This window comes from Carassius auratus, chromosome 3, assembly GCF_003368295.1.
Source record: "Carassius auratus strain Wakin chromosome 3, ASM336829v1, whole genome shotgun sequence".
Lineage (NCBI taxonomy): Eukaryota > Metazoa > Chordata > Actinopteri > Cypriniformes > Cyprinidae > Carassius > Carassius auratus.
The window spans coordinates 24,230,292-24,248,501 of NC_039245.1; the positions used below are offsets into that span (position 1 = coordinate 24,230,292).

General features: G+C 39.3%; 1 long non-coding RNA gene across 2 annotated transcripts; it reads right to left on the bottom strand.

The window, feature by feature from the left end:
• Positions 1–200: 200 nt before the first annotated feature.
• Positions 201–14,386, bottom strand: LOC113051841 (uncharacterized). Of its 2 annotated transcripts, none has more exons than XR_003276952.1 (4): positions 14,131–14,386; positions 9,438–9,515; positions 9,148–9,222; positions 201–2,346 (listed from the first exon to the last, which is right to left on the bottom strand). It is a non-coding gene; the product is annotated as an uncharacterized LOC113051841 (long non-coding RNA). The 2 variants fall into 2 exon arrangements; XR_003276953.1 differs by lacking the exon at positions 14,131–14,386 and adding an exon at positions 12,998–14,075.
• Positions 14,387–18,210: the final 3,824 nt, after the last annotated feature.

Genomic DNA, 18,210 nt, shown 5'->3' on the forward strand with positions numbered 1-18,210 from the left:
TATGTACTGTTGACTTTACTGTTGATCTCTTAGTAGTGAAGCACTGCAGTAAGTTAGGATAGTATGTCTCTTCTGTAGATTTTACTTGGTTATATACACTGATGCATTATGTAAAAACATCCTATTTTGCATACGTAACTGGAGACATGCCTGTTAAAGACCTGATGCAATCTAGTGCAATATAAATAAGTGCAGCAAAATGGATTTGGATCATTTTTACTTTATTTGTTCAAAATATACAACACATTCAGTCTGTATGTGGTTAAAGCAACATGTACAAACACTTATAGACAAGAAATAATTATATTAAAAAGCCTTCCTAAAACATCCTATCACAGTATTGCATTCATAAATCATATATATACACACATTATTGGTTGCTTAATACACTGGTATTCCCTGACATATTTAACTTCATAACATCCATGATGTGAAAAAAAAAGTGCTTCGGTTTCTTAGCAAAAATCAAAATAATCAAAAGATGATACAATTGAAACCTTTAGGGCTGGGTTTCTCAACTGGTAAAATCCACCTGAACTACTTAAGGTCTTTGGGATTACTAGAAAAGTACAAGAAGGTGAGTTTGAGAAACCCTGCTTCAGGACAGGCACCAGTCTGGACTAGCTGGAGAAGAGATTGTGTAACACAGGTTTTTTTTTATTTATTTATTTTTTATGAAGGGTCACAAAAGCACTTTTAATTGTAATTTTTGGGGCTGAATCAAAGAAAACAACCAGTATACGGTTAAAACAAACCTCCAGTTAAGAATCCCACTAGTACTCATGAGAGTATCCACTCAACTGTGACACCAGTTTGGGCAAAGTGCGTGGTATGCAAAACATGCAATATTGCTCATTTGCGCTGTTGACACAGCTTTGTTGGTAGCGATGGAAGTGATTAGTAGTCACTTACTTCCAGTGAAGGCACATTGTGAGAAATCATAACTTCCCTCATGCCTACTTATAAATACTCAAGTAATGGTGATAAAGTTTGTTGCAACACTCCTGAATCCTATGCTTCCCTGGATTTTAGGGGAATCCCTAAATGTCAAAAATCCAACCAGACAGGTTTTGGAGCATGCATATTAAAAAAGAAAAGGTCCCTAAACTGTTGGTTTTATCATTGCCTGAGTCAAGAGGGTCAAATATGATTGTCTCTATTCTGCTCCTAGTATTGAAATGTGTAACATCTACATAATCAGGTTGAATCTAATTGAATCTCCACATATTATAAATAACATTTCCAATCCTGACTGTAAACAGTCATGCCCTGAGTGACAAGCTTCTGCTTGAAGGGACAATTCAGCTTCTGTCACTTTACCCCCTGAATGCAAACCTGTATAACTTTTTCTTCTGTGTAACCAAAGATGGTTTAATCCAAGTGTTTTTTTGGCCAAACAGTGGAAGTCGATGTTAACCAAAACTGTTTGCTTACTAACATTCATTAAATCATCTTTTGCGTTTCCACACAAAAAGCAAATGACAAGAGTTTTCATTTCTGGGTGAACTATCCCTTTAAGAAGTTCAAGTAGAACAGCATAATAAAATCCATCAGCTGTGGTACAACTCTTTGTAAGAAACCATTGTAAGTGTTAAACAAAATCATTAACTACCCTGTAGAGAACGGACCAGCACAAAACCTAAATTAAATGCATCAGAAGATATCAGGCCTCAGTCACTAATCATCTGTTGCATATTTAAGTGCATAAAGTTCACACACAATTCTTGACAGATTCACAAACGTTACTTGTTCTTGCCGTAATGAACTCTAAATGAGGGACTATCAAACAAACCTTGCTCTCTAGAGGTGCATTCTCATCCAGAGCAAACTAAGATGGTGCAAAGACTTTGCATTACTGTAACTTATGGATGAATCATGATTTCTGTATGAAAACATTCAGCCACAGCTTTTGCTTATGCACCTACATGTGCATACGCTTATTAAAACCAATAGACAGTACTTGAAACAACAGTACCGGTCTAAAATTTAAGGACACTTCACTGGTACAGCACTTCATTATCTCGCTAAAGATCTAATGCCTCCTTGCATGGAACAAACAACTTGGGTCTATTAGTATGAGGAGACAATGGCAGAAGAGCTTGTGCAAACGATGGTCACCTGAGCAGGTAAGAATGATAAAATGCACATAACTTGGCCATTACACATCACTTTTTGGCAGCAGTCACATTTCATGTCAGTATGGCAGACAGATGGACATGTCGGACAGCTGGACCAATGATTCGAGGAGAAGTATACCCATTTTCTCAGTCTTTTAAACTTGGCTTTAAAATGTAGGTCCAAAATTTCTGTCATCTGTCTGGTCTTCAGTGGATTCATTATAATCATCTATGAAGGAAAGAGGTGAAGGGGTCATGAGCAATAAGCATGTTTGAATCAAAAGCCCATTCAAACCAAGAGTGATAACTGTTTTAGCATCCACACAAACAGATGCTAATATAATAACACTGTTTATTATAAGCATGTGCTGTAGTTCTACTGTCGCTAACTTTACATGGCCGAGCTCCTTAAATCAGGATGGATTTGGATGGATGATGATGGCTATACGATGAAGTCAGCACTTTCACAGCCAATGCACAAAACAGCTGATGTGTGGTTTCTTTGGGTATTGGTGATAGAGGAAACTGTGTCTTGACTTTTTTTTTTTTTTTAGTAACTCAACTCTGTAATGTGTCGAAATCACATCACAAGTGTGAGGAGAAATGGAAACCGCAGCAGTGAAAACACCTCAGTTTTGAATGCACTGGGTGAGTGCACAAAGCTAGCACGCTAAATGAAAAACTAAACTATTTGAATTCAAACACTGAGATGAAGTACAATGCACTAAAGATGGAACAAATAAATAGAAATCACTGACTCAAACAATTGAGTCATATGTTGAGGACCGTATTTTTGTTAGGGGGTTAATTATAGAAACATCCTACATGAGATTAATCTACCTTAAACACTGGCACAAAGTGAAATGTCTGAATGAAATAAGTGTTGATTAGGACTTTAAATTTAGATCTGCTCATGTTGCATCAAAAATCAAAGGAGTTTAGTTTGGTCACCACTGAAAGGTTGAGGTTTGTTTCAGTGCACAGCCTCACTTACTGAACTCTGCTCTTGCAAATTCTCTAAATACTAAGTGTGGATATGAGATTGCTTTTGCCATCTGTTCAGCTTCAGTAATTATAAAGGGAGTTTTTTTTTCGAAAGTGGGGAATGTTCTTTGCTCGATTTCTGTATATAATAGTGTATATATCTCAGTTTGAATAACAGTTTTGTTCTTTTTATTAAAATGATCAGTGCTAGGTCCTTATTTTCTAATGCATAAATAGCAATAAACTAACTTATAAATGACTCTAAACTTTTAGTCAGTTTTTTATCTCCATAAAAAAATAACCAAGGAGCCAGTGGCTCCTTCCAGAAACAAAATTAGGCGACCCTTTTTTTTAAGTGCCACAGAATAAACACGTTTATTTGTTGTTGATGTTGTTTTAACACTACACATCTTTTCCAACTTGAACTGTACGGTCTCAAAGAATCATTACGGAGAATCTGTGCCAATATCACAGATCAGCATCACTTGGCCATCAAGCGTGTTTGGGCTCCTAATCAATGCATCCTATAGATGTCACCACATGTCTTGCACACATCCCGTCTGTTTTTCTTCATTAGTAACATTTAGATTATATAGGAGATGTTTAAAGGGGGGCTGAGCACAGCCTGATCAGAGCGAGAGCGTCGCGAAAAGTCACAAAAGAAGTGTGTTTTTGGTTGCCAGGGCAAGACAACCCTGCACAGATTACCAAAAAAAAAAAAAAACAGCATTAAGGGACCAGTGGATGGAGTTTATTTTTACAGAGCATCAACGGAGTTGTGCAAGTGTTTGTGTTTGTTCCCTGCATTTCAAAGATGCTTGTTTTACAAACAAGGCCCAGTTTGACCACGTATTTGCGTATCGTTTATTTCTTAAGGATGATGCAATCCCAAGGAAAAAGGGTCACGATCGTGTGTTGGAACCGCAGGCGGTGAGTAAAACTGCTTCAAATATCTCTGCCTCCTTGTTAGTGCGTCCACCTCCCATGCCGGAGACTCGGGTTCGAGCCCCGCTCGGAGCGAGTCATTGCTGCTGCTGCTTTCGTTCAGTTTCAGCCTCGGGATCTGATTCTGGATCATAAATAAACGGCTGAATCTGACTGTAAGCCATGGTTTGTTTTGGATGATGGGTTTTCCCTCACGGTAATGTCACAGCTTCCACATGCTCTCAACGCAAAAGCCTATTCGCGCTCGTGATTCTTTAGCTCCGCCCACACGTCACGCCTCCAGGCGCTCGTGTTTTTCCGGGAAAAATCGGTACAGACTATCTTTCTCTTATGAATATAATAAAACTAAAGACTTTTTGGAGTTATGAAGGATGCAGTACTACTCCATAGGTACTCAAGATTAACAGGATATTGAGTGAAAACGAGCATTTCACCCCCCCCCCCCCCCCTTTAATTTTATCTTTAGCTCCTTGAATTTTTTCTTATGTAGACAACAGGTTAAGTATAAATATGAATATGCAATATGGCGTATGTACAGGTCCTTCTCAAAAAATTAGCATATTGTGATAACAGTTCATTATTTTCCATAATGTAATGATAAAAATTAAACTTTCATATATTTTAGATTCATTGCACACCAACTGAAATATTTCAGGTCTCTTATTGTTTTAATACTGATGATTTTGGCATACAGCTCATGAAAACCCAAAATTCCTCTCTCAAATTTGCATATCATGAAAAGTTTCTCTAAACGAGCTATTAACCTAATCATCTGAATCAACTAATTAACTCTAAACATCTGCAACAGATTCCTGAGGCTACTGAAAACTCCCAGCCTGGTTCATTACTCAAAACCGCAATCATGGGTAAGACTGCCGACCTGACTGCTGTCCAGAAGGCCATCATTGACACCCTCAAGCGAGAGGGTAAGACAAAGAAAGAAATTTCTGAACGAATAGGCTGTTCCCAGAGTGCTGTATCAAGGCACCTCAGTGGGAAGTCTGTGGGAAGGAAAAAAGTGTGGCAAAAAACGCTGCTCAACGAGAAGAGGTGACCGGACCCTGAGGAAGATTGTGGAGAAGGACCGATTCCAGACCTTGGGCGACCTGCGGAAGCAGTGGACTGAGTCTGGAGTAGAAACATCCAGAGCCACCGTGCACAGGCGTGTGCAGGAAATGGGCTACAGAGAAGCAGCACTGGAGTGTTGCTCAGTGGTCCAAAATACTTTTTTCGGATGAAAGCAAATTTTGGATGTCATTCGGTATCAAGGTGCCAGAGTCTGGAGGAAGACTGGGGAGAAGGAAATGCCAAAATGCCTGAAGTCCAGTGTCAAGTACCCACAGTCAGTGATGGTCTGGGGTGCCATGTCAGCTGCTGGTGTTGGTCCACTGTGTTTTATCAAGGGCAGGGTCAATGCAGCTAGCTATCAGGAGATTTTGGAGCACTTCATGCTTCCATCTGCTGAAAAGCTTTATGGAGATGAAGATTTCGTTTTTCAGCACGACCTGGCACCTGCTCACAGTGCCAAAACCACGGGTAAATGGTTTACTGACCATGGTATTACTGTGCTCAATTGGCCTGCCAACTCTCCTGACCTGAACCCCACAGAGAATCTGTGGGATATTGTGAAGAGAAAGTTTTGAGACGCAAGACCCAACACTCTGGATGAGCTTAAGGCCGCTATCGAAGCATCCTGGGCCTCCATAACACCTCAGCAGTGCCACAGGCTGATTGCCGCATTGAAGCAGTCATTTCTGCAAAAGGATTCCCGACCAAGTATTGAGTGCATAACTGAACATTATTATTTGAAGGTTGACTTTTTTGTATTAAAAACACTTTTCTTTTATTGGTCGGATGAAATATGCTAATTTTTTGAGATAGGAATTTTGGGTTTTCATGAGCTGTATGCCAAAATCATCAGTATTAAAACAATAAAAGACCTGAAATATTTCAGTTGGTGTGCAATGAATCTAAAATATATTAAAGTTAAATTTTTATCACTACATTATGGAAAATAATGAACTGTTATCACAATATGCTAATTTTTTGAGAAGGACCTGTATTGAACACTTCACAGTTATTTTTTCTAGCTGACTGCTGAGCTTTTGGATGCCAAATGTTTTTTTCTGAGGTAAATGTATTGTTACGTTTGCATTTTTTACAAGTTTTACATTTTTACCACAGTTTGAAACACTGAATAAGTGAATACCTGAGACATTTCAATCTCAAAAGAAAAGAACGGGCAAAAAAATTTTTTTTGATCTAATGCAGTGTATCTGACACTGCATATTTTGTGTATCTGCCACATTGGTCACACCTAGGCATGGGACGATAACTGGTTTTAAGGTATTGCGCAGTTTGGAAAAGCTACAGGTTTAAAACCACTAAAAATATTTGTTATACATTTCCTACATTATGCCCAGGTTTGTTTGTTTTTTTATACACGTGTCTGAGGCAGAATTGCAGGACTCCCACAGGCTGTGTGTAGATAAGAGCGTAATGAGTCACATGACCACTCCCACTCCAGCTGGTGCGAGCTGGTCTTTTTAAGGGACTTTCTAAAGGAATGCTCACTTTTTTTTTCATGGAGGCCAAAGCCCTCTCCACTCATATCATTAAAAAGGAAGCTGATGAAAAATGAAACTATCCCTTGACGACTTGAAACTTCCTAACTCTGTTGCTCGGCATAACCAACCACACACACACACACACACACACACACACACACACACACTCCTTTACTCTCCCGTGCACGCTCTCTCTCCCTCTTTCTCACACACAGAAATGCCAAATGGAGGGCTATAAAATCTGTAACACTCACTTGAAGTAGGCTGTAAAACACCTTGAAAGCTTAACTTTTATTATTTTATTAAATGCTATTTGGCTTGCAGATAACAGGCTAATTAAAAAACTAATTTCCTCCCTCACGTTACTTCACAGAGCAGGGATAGCAGACTAAATATGTATCTGTGATTTAGTACAATTATTACATTTAGCGGGTATCACATCTACACTTTTAAGCATCCTGCCATTGTTTACATCGGTTGAAAATCACGACATTTAAAGCAAACACACTGCTGACTCTCAACTCTCAGACTCTCAAGTGTTGTACAGAGAGAGACCATGTGTGTGTGTGTGCAAAGCCTGTGTTATAATTTCTGCATCTGCAAATGAGCATTAGTCATCGGAGAGTGTGCGAGGAGGCTCTTCGTGGACATCCACATGCCTCCCATTTTTTGTGACTGTGTGTACTTGTCAGTAGTGCCCGTTGCTTCTTTTCTTACATGTATGTGCACAAATTCTCATACCTCACCGAACCGGTTGTAGTTAACTTAATCATACTTGCTTTATACCTACACTACTGTGCAAAAGTCTAAGGCACAGCAGTAATTTCGTGTTTGGACAGTTATTTATCTTTTGCTGTAGTGTGTCAGTAGAAAATATCAGTTTACATTTATTTTTTCTCCGTTTAATCTGTTTCTTCATGTAATCACGGACAGATTCAATGATGGTGAGATCAGATCTCTGTGTGGATCACCGTCTGTTGTCAGACTGCTTCTCCATTCAAAAATATCACTAGATTATTAAAATTAATGGCAAAATTAATGTTTGGAAATGTAAACTGATATTTCCTACTGACGTACTACAGCAAAAGATATAAATAACTGGCTAAACCTTTTTGGGGTGAAAATACTAAGACTTTTGCACAGTACTGTCCTTTACAAACGACATTTGTTGCTACTTTATAAAGAATGAGCAGAACTGATTAAAGACAGTGACAGACAGCACTCGTTTAATATTGGACTGATTGGCAGAGATACAGTAGAAACATTATGTGTGGTTTTGTATTAAACAATGACCCAGATCATGAAATACATTTATTAGGCTTAGAAGCTTGGGAAATTAGATCATCCAAGGAGCGTGTGAAACTTAGGGATGGGTATCGTTAAGGTTTTAACGGTATTACTACTCTTACCGATACTGCTTAACGGTCCGGTAGTTTAACGGTATTCTTATCGTTACTTTGTGTTGTGTTAGGCAGTCGAAAACTTTTTCTCTGTCTGCACATACTTTTGAAAGATGCTTGTTTCCGCCCTTACATGCAAACATTCTGTTGCACTTATGACCACCAGCGTTGTCTGCATCAGCTCTAGTGAAGTTTAACCACACTTTGGAACGTTTTGCTCTTTCCGCCATCGTCACTCTTTGTATTAAGCAGGAGTTTCCGTACTGTAAGGGGCCGTTCACATATCGTGTATAAAAACGCGTTGAAAACGCTAGGTGCGCCGCTTTCTAATTTTTTCCCCCAAAGCTTATGCATGTGTGTGCACCAAGCTCATTCTTGTTGTGTGTGTGTGTGTGTGTGTGTGTGTGTGACTGACAGACAGCCTTCGCGGCACGCATGAGAGATCTCGCAGATCTCACAGACAAACGTCTTAATAATATCGCAAATTAGAAATGCTTGGTAAGATAAATTTTGCACGATAACATTATTAAGCAAATCTCTTCGCCATCGTCACTATTATTAAGCGGGAGTTTTCATACTGTTATGTCTGTGTGTGCGCCTCGCTCATTCTTGATGTGTGTGTGTATGTGTGTGTGTGTGAGACTGACAGACTGCCTCCGCGGCGCGCATGAGCGATCTCGCAGATCTCACAAACAAACGTCTTAATATGATCGCACATCAGAAATGTTTGGTGAGATAAAATGTGCACGATAACATTATTAAGCAAAAAATACATAGTACATTAATTTTTTTCCTCCAGTACCGAAAGCAGAACCGATAGCGTCAGATCTTACGGATACTACGGTCTTTCATAATTTAGCCCCGGGGCCATTTTAATACCATGTTTCAGTACCCATCCCTAGTGAAACCATGGATTTATTTTAAATATTTTTAAAGTTCTTTAAATGTTATCCATAGCCTTTTGTGGCTTTTTTTTTTTTTTTTTTTTTAAGTATCGTTTCTGGCACCAATACCATTTTAAAAGTATCGATATGGCACCGGTATCGCAAAAAACCCAACCCTTATTTGAGATGCAAAAATTCACATTACCACAATTCTGCAGGTTAATAAAAAGACAATCAATGTGTGTCTCACCTCATCTTCACCATGGACGGACAGAGCTATGGTCAATGAACACTGGTGATGTTTCTTCCACTGAAAGCTTGATTTCTAATAAAACATTACATAGAGAAATTAGTTTTTGACGCAGCGTTTCATGTTTATGTAGTACAAAGTAACACTGTATTCAATTAATGTAATATTCAAACGGTTACATTTTCATACACACTGCTATTTCCTGTTCATGAACTCCTGATCTATTCAGAAGTATGCTAATGACTTGAAGGGTTTCCTACTGATTCTGCGGAAATAGTTCAGACACACACCAGTCTCTTCAGGTCCACGGCAGCACAGGAGTCTCCAGACTCTTCTCAGAGACCTTAGGAGACACTCAAATATCCCACCTGTCATAAGATAAGACATTACTATGTGAGTGAGCTGCAGTGCAGAGAGAGCTTCCACGCAGAGCTTGAGGTTTTTTCCACGCAGAGTCTGTTTTTTGCTGCGCTGAACTAAAGTAACAGCACATTGTTTGCAGTAAATATGAACATGCATTGACACAAAAATGTACAACACTGATTGGACCCTCACTATAAATAATTCTACATGATAAAAAGAAAGCTATAAAAATATCGGTATCTGTGATCAGATAGTTAGATACAGCTTTCTGTGATCGGAGCGTCCCTAGGTCGCGGTGATTTCAGCGTCAGCCGTCTCACTAAATGATGACACAAACACATAAACATCATCTCCAGAACTGCTCTGAGAGTCACTTCATGAGCATTTGACCGTTTGATAAGAGTAAAACTAGTGTCGTATCACATACCGTATTTTCCGGACTATAAGTCGCGCTTTTTTTCAAAGTTTGGCTCGTCCTGCGACTTATAGTCAGGTGCGACTTATTTATCAAAATTAATTTGACATGGACCCAGAGAAATGAACAAAGAGAAAACATTACCGTCTACAGAGATGAGCTGAGCAGCACAGAGCGCCCTCCTGCGTAATGTTTCCTATTCTTGGTCCTAAATAAATGTGACTTATAGTCCAGTGCGACTTATATATGTTTTTTTTCCTCATCATGACGTATTTTTGGGCTGATGCGACTTATACTCAGGTGCGACTTATAGTCTGAATACGGTACACAGAAGTGTAAAGGTATTTACAGCAACCCGTCAAAATAAAAGTACGGTGTGGCGAGTGGGGTGGGGCCGAGAGGCGTGGGAACGAGGAGTGAGGCCAGGTGTAGTGATTGGAGATGAGCTACACCTGCGCCCCACCGCCAGTATCGAGTCCCACGTAGGAGATGGAAGGATATAAAACTGGAGTGACGACCGTGAAGGACGAGAGAGGACCAGGCCTGGGACATTATTTTATGTTTTGGCTTTTATTTGTGCGCGTCAGTCGCCGTGAGGGGCTGACGCGCTGTTTTGGTGTTTATTTTCAATTATTAAAATGTGTATTGATTGTGCGCCGGTTCCCGCCTCCTTCTTCCCGATGAGTATGGAGTTTTATTATTGTTACAGTGGTGCCGAAGCCCGGGAGAAGGAGGGACGTGCTGCTGAAGATCCCTCGCCGCTGTGGTGAATCCGCGGTGCCCTCGAGCTGGCGAGGTGTGTGCCGCCAGGGACGCTCGAGGCGGTGGGCTGGAGCGAGTTGCCGGGGACGGGTGAGCTCGCTGCCGGCTGCCCACGATATGGGGAGCGTCCGGCATTCTTCGCTCCGTGAGGGAGCGAAGAAGTCGGCGCCGTTCGCCAGGGGGCCGGAGCCTGCTGCCTCCGCGAAGGAATCCGGAGGGGCAGGGAACGGGGGACTCCTGCCGGCTGCCCAAAACCGGAGGAGCCGTCGCCGTCCATCGGGCGGCGGAGGAGTGTCGCGCCGTCCGCCGAGGGCCGTCCAGTGCCACCGCCGGGCACCGTTCACACCATTAACAGCTCCTGCAACCCAATCTACTTATTTGTATTTTTTGGGAGTAGAGCGCAGTCTCGAGGGTGTTTATTTTCAATTATTAAAATGTGTATTGATTGTGCGCCGGTTCCCGCCTCCTTCTTCCCAATGAGTATGGAGTTTTATTATTGTTACATACGGTTTGATTGGTATTAGGGCTGTGCAAAAAACCGAATGCGATTTTCATGCCCATCTCATCAGTAAAGACGCTCCTGTAATTAGAAGTATATCTCCAGCATGTGCGTTCAGATCAGGGTTGCCAGGTCTTCACAACAAATCCTGCCCAGTTGCTTCTTAAAACTAGTCCAAAACTAGCCTAATTGCGTTTCCGGGAGGTTCCTCGATAAACATTGCTTCCCGGGGTTACAATATAATTTTTTGGAAGGGTTTCCCTGGTCAAATTCACATTTTAGGGGCTAAATATTACGATATTGCTATTGGGGTTGCTTCAAACCGCGGACATGAAAAACATTCGCAGACTTGGCAACACTGGTTCAGGTGGAGCGGCAGTTACTACACAGAGCCATAGTCTACCAACAACTAACACAAAATCGCTTTCAAAATCGACAAAGAATCGCCTGCGATTTTAACATCGATTTTGTGTAGATTGTCAGTGAATTACGGCTCGGTGTAGTAAATGCCAACAGGTGTTGCTAAGTCTGTGGTGGTTGTTTTTCATGTCCGTGGATCAAAGCGACCCCAATACAAATAAAGTGAATTAGCCCCTAAAATGCCAATGTTACCAAGGCAACTCTGCTAAAAAAACGTATATTTTAACCCCGGGAAGCAATTTTTTATCGGGGAACCTTCTGGAAGCGCGACTGGGCTAGTTTTGAGAAGCAACTGGGCAGGATTTGTTGTGAAAACCTGGCAACCCTGATCTGAACGCACGTGCGTTGAAAAAATAAAGTGGATTTCATAGGGCCCTACCCTAGGAAACGATGTAGTGTGCAGCATGTGTGCTGAAGCATACGCACTTCCTGTCAGAGACTGATGCTCATTCACAGCTTCTGCGGTTTGTTTAGTTCATCAGCTAGTTTCACAGAGCTTTGCTACAAATTGGGTTATTATTAAATAAAATTATGTATGTGATAGGAAATATATATATATATATATATATATATATATATCAGTTCAGTTTTATCTTTTTTACCCAGACATTTAAAAATAACACATTTTAGAGCTGTAACAACAATACTGTGATACTGTTAAATCGTGATTTTTATTTTTAGCTTAAGGTTATCATACTGTCAAATCATCACCGTATGCCTGGTAAAGAATATAAAGATTTTTTATATGGTTCCAGTACCATATATAAAAACAATACAGGCATAATCAGAAAAAACAAGCTTTGTGCATTATAGGGAATAATATTAGAATATTTTAAAGTTGTTTCATACCTCTCTCTCAAACAATATCAAAGTCTGATGAATTTAAGTGTGTATAATATAAAATATTAAAAAAGATATATTGTTTCAGTACCATATAGAAATACAATACAGGTCTAACCCAGAAAAACAAGACTTGTGCATTATAGGAAATATAATATTCAGAGATTTTTACAGCTGGTTTGATAAATTTAGATATTGCCATTTAATTTATTTATATTATTGCATGCTTTAAAAGTTCTAAAATTATTATAAAAACAGATTGAGCTTTATGCAATTTACTATTGGTTTTATAGCATACTGTCAAGTAGTTTTATTGTTTCATTAATTTGCATAGTTGATTTATATCTATTTATTTCTAGAAATGAAGCCTTGTGAAACGTAAAGTGCATTTATGCATGTCTATCCGAGTTAGTCTGGGTTCAAATCAAAGAGTTTAATTGATATGAAACCGAGCGTCTGATGAATGTGAAACTTCAAACTAACTTCACAGGCGTAGCCGAAGCGCATCAGATCGGTTTAAACGCACGCTGAAGTAAAAAAGTATTCCTCACCTCTGCTGGTGGCTTCCATACTGGCATGTGGAGTGGCCATCAAGTGTGTTTTTGTATCCGTTTTAAAGTGTGTTTAGACTGGGACAACTGCGTCCAGCCTCCCGTCCGCGCGGCAAACTTTAATACTCGTCTGAGTCTACGCAACATGGCCAGACGGGCACTACCCACATCTGTGTCATCAGTGTTGCCAGCAGCCGCGGCGCTACCATTGGGCCCGGGTGGGCCTGGGCCCACCCATTTAAGGTCCGGACCCACCCATTTTGGCCCAGGCCAATGAGTAGTGAGTGATTTTCATTCTAGCGGTTCATCCAATAAGCAGCCCGAGGAAAGCTTTGAGTGAAAGCTTCTCAGCCAATCAGCGGCTTCTACCCCACCAGCAAGTGATCCAATGAAATGAATGACGTTGGCGGACGTCATCCATTCAAGACAGACACAGACAGTTTTCCGATACGAAACGTAAAACAAAACAAAGCAGCTTATTTTATTTTAAATTCATCAAGAAATGAGCATCTCAAGAGATGCTGTTTTTTGTAAGTCTTGTCGTCATTTCGCTGAAGCAGCTTATGAGGATAGATTCATTAATACGGGCTTCAAAGACTGGAAACATTTTTCTGACGGTTGTGGCAAACATGAAGCCAGCAGGGCACATGCTGCACCGCTGGGGAAAATGGATGGTTTCAAACAAAGTCACCAGCCAGGACGTGGAAATATTATTAACCAGCTGAACAATGTAACAAATGAACAAATAAATGGAGAGAGAAACAGAACGATTTCAGAAAGATTTTAAACCGTTTTCCATGTCTTTGTCGATGCGCTGTTCAGCTTAACATGGCACCCGAGTGTTCAAGCGGTCTCAAATCTGATGAAAAATAAAATAGATCACTAAAAAATAAACAAGCTTAGCTTATGTTCGTGACTTGTGAGGCAAGTAACAGGCAGGATTTTGCACTTCTTTTAGTAATCAGTTGCTTGCTTGAGATCTGAAGAACTTATTCCGTTGCGTTTCACAACCGCAACCTAAATCTGCAAATCAACGTCCAGAAAGTTCAAGGACTGCTCAATGTCTGTCTGTTTTAATGTCATACCGTAATGATAAACACATTCACTAAGCTAAAAGAAAAAAAAAAGCTTACTTTTCAAAATCCCCCATCTGACTTAAATTCCGCCCACTGTTGCGAGGAGGAAATTAATGAATGAACTTCACTTTCTTTTCTTTTTTTCTGCCACTTCCGCCTGAGTTAAATCGCCTTAATCGGCATCTTCTTCTCTTCGCTGTTTTTAGCAATTGGTCCATTGGTCTTGTTAAATCTCCGTAGTTTTAATAAATCCTGCAGGCCAGGGAGTTCTTATGAACACGTTGCTGTTCCTGCGCGCGTTTTTGGGTGGCTCTTCTTTGGTTGCTCTTTAGTTGAAAGGGAACATGCAGCCTCGCGCCACCACGAGGAGGGAGATGTTTAAACCTTTTCAAAAGCATGTTATGCATGCATGAAAAGCAATGAAGCACAAGCAAGATGTAATTGCTCAGAAATGAAATACATAATGTTAAAACAACCTTAAATGAATGCATTAATCTGTTGGAAAACAGCATGTGAATACAAATAGGGGCCTATGCCTACTTTTTGCAAACTGGTGGGCTTTGAAGAGCTTCATCACTTTCAGTTTCCAAACATATTTAAATTACAAAAAGCAGACAGTTTATTTGTGTATAACAATTATACATGCAATAGACTTGCATAAACAACCTCTAATATTGGCACCCTTGGTAAATATGAGCATTACATCTGCTTCATTTGTCTTTTTGATCTTTCATTCAAAAAATCCACATTGGGGCTTGGGGGGGGGGGGTAGTCATTTAGATTGAGGTCCACTTTTCTGCACATGCTCATTTGAAATTTGTCATGACAACCGGCTGCAACGGGGTTTCCAAGGATTTTCCCAGCAGCTTCCTTCGAAAGTTTGAAAGTTTGCGTCCGCCATCTTGTCACGAAGCCAGCGGTAACTTTCCCTGACATCTTTGTCGAAGAGAAACATTCCTTCTAATTCTAGTTCAGACAATTCAGAAACTTTTTGCTTTTTCAGCTGGGGATTTACACATTTCTGAATTAATACTTAAACACTATACAACTGTTTATCGGTCATCTTTGGCAATATTGCATTATTTGTAAGGTCTCAATGTGTCACATCTTTAGTTGATTAGAACTTCTTAATAATTGCCCTGATGGTGGAAATGCTTTAGATGTTTTCTTACTTCCACTTTCTATTTTGGGAAGCTCAACAATTTTGTTCTACACATCAGAACTATATTCTCTGGTTTTACTCTTTGTGATGGATGATTAAAGGAATTTGGCCTTTGTGTTCCTCATATCTATATCTATATCTATATCTTGTGTAACAAGAAGCCCCCCCCCCCCCCCCCCCCATCATTTTAATTGTTTTACTCCAGTGATGGATTAGAATTTAGTGTATTTTTTTAATTCAAGATCAAAAAGATAAATAATGCAGATTTATTTTCACAAGGGTAGAAATTAAACTATATGATCGAAACAATCATGTTGTGGGCTAAATACATGAAAAGTATTAGTGATGAACTTTGCATGGGCCTATGCGGATGTAATATGTGTTAGGGAATGACTCATTGGATTCTAGTATCACTACTGCAGACTACTCTGCCAAAAACAACCTAACCACAAAGTCTCAATGAACTGTACCTCTTGACTTCTTGTAAGCATTTCATGCATTTAAACTTTGTTCAAGTAAAATTATTTTCTTTGTTCCTTGGCAATAAATGAATGTATTTGTTTTCTGATGATGTGCTTTACGAACTGTGTGAAAAAAATAACTAGCTGAATACAATAGCTGTTGCTACTCACAATTTTCCACTGTAGGCTAAGGAACAAAAAAGAAAAAAAGAAAGAAAACTGCATGCATTACTTTGCATAACCTCAAGCATGTCCTCTAGCACTAACTTTTTAGTAATCTATGAATGAACTGTTATGCAAAAAACAAAGCAAAACATTTGCACAATGTGATTATTAGGAAGTGCTGCATGCCAATGACAACATGCTCATATGACATTTGGAATTTCCCTTTAGTTATAAATGTAAATGTAAAGTTGTAAACATGCATCTACTGAGCATCAAAGGTAGATTTCCTTATCGCTTTTGCTATTTTTGATTGACTGCAGAGAGTTGCAATGACATTAGAATTATATGGGTAGCTGTTATAAGATATTAAAAAAAATTATTGTTACATTTAGGGAAAAGTTACATTCTCAAAAATATACATATACATTCATACATTGTACATTCCTCAACTCTGATATAACTTTTTTTTTTTTTAATCTGCTGAGCTACATGAAACTACGTGTGGGTGTTAACCACAGACTTCCAAACTACAGTTTTTGCATCATTACATAAAATATACACATGCTACAAAACATTTTTTTTTTATGTGTACACCTGCATTTAATAAAAAAAAACCATAAATAAAAAACAGATATAAGTCAAGTCTGCTTTATTGTCAAGAATTATTATCAAAAATGTAGAAACAACTATACAATAAGGTAATCTGCACATGGCAGATAGAGTGCAAATCAGTGAAGTGAACAAACAGTGCAGAAAAAACCAACTGGATTGACATCTAAAAGATCTTTGGATGTAATGGAAACTGAAAAGACAAGAGTTGCAACAGTGCTGTGCCATGACTGCTGCAGGGATGATGTGTTTTTGTAGGTTTTTTGTCTGATGTCTGAAATAAAGTGGAATGATGTGACCATTGTTTAATTCATTTATAGTCTAAGTTTAGCTTTTTACCTCTGACAGTTGTATTTAGCTTCCGAAGCAGGCTTCATCTCAAAGATTATTCTTACAAAACGTGTAAGAAACATGAACTGTTGTTGGCCACAAAGCATATTTTCTGCAATAATCCAAAAGCCAATTGAAATTGTGGTTTAAGGGAACCAGGCTGATGCACATTTTTGGATGGCCCTGCAAAAATACATTATCACTGGCCAGATTTTTGTGTGACTCAATGTTGTATTTGTTTCATAAACCAATCCAGTTGGGGCTAAAAATGATATCCTGTATTTTTAGATAAAAAACATTTAAACACTCATTTCCAGGCAATAAAAATTAATACTCGTCAAGTTTGAATACTCATGAATTTACAGTTTAGGATAATAACAGTACCATGTGCTTGGCTCAGTTTTCCATTTACAGTGTAACAAATGAACTGGAGGTAATGCCCACTGCAGTTTTTACAGTCTGCCCCTTTTGGGAAAATCTTGTCCTTCAGAGTAATCGCGAGTGGTTCCACAGTAAAGGCGTGTGCTCCTAATACATAGTGCATGAGCAATGACAATAATAACACATGAAGCAATGTATTCACCCCTCCACACTAAACTCCATCATCTTCTCCATATTTCTCAAACCATGGATGGACAGAGCTAGGGACGCTGGAGATGATGGACACTGGTTCAGTTTCTTCATCTGAAAGTTTGATTTCTGTTAAGACATCACATATAGAATTTACTTTGGCCACGTGATCTCATTGTGTTTCTTAAGATTATAAATAACAACAAAAAAAATACTGTAACTGCAAGTTTTCTGCTTTGTGAAGAGTATAAGTGTGGTGAAATTATATTTTGGAAATCCTTTTCCCTACATACCAGAGTCATCAGTCACGTAGCAGAACAGGAGTCTCCAGACTCTTACTAGTGTCCTCCACAGACATTCAAGCATGCCACCTGTGGTAAGATTAATATATATTTATTCTATAGTCGGTTACATTACCCGTTGGACAAACACCAACCAACGAGAGAGAGAGAGAGAGAGAGAGAGAGAGAGAGAGAGAATCTCAGAGAGCGCGCGTCCGCATCCTGAATACACCACCCCAGAAGCACATCCAGGATGTTATATACAGATAGCTATTCCGCTTTTGTGGCGGGAAGAGTGAGAAACATTGCCCAAGTGACCAAATACCTAAACACCTAAACAATGTATTAGCTTTTAAGTAGACTGCTAACAACACAACATGTCTGTAGTCAAGTTTTTATAATGTACGCTGTATATTTATTTTCTTTTCACAACTTTTTTTTGAATGAATAATGATTTGGCAATATTGTGTGTAAACACAATCATGCCAATAAGATTGCCTACTTTAAACTGTATTGAAAATTGCTTTTACACAGCGGGAGGAATGGGGTGTTTGGCATG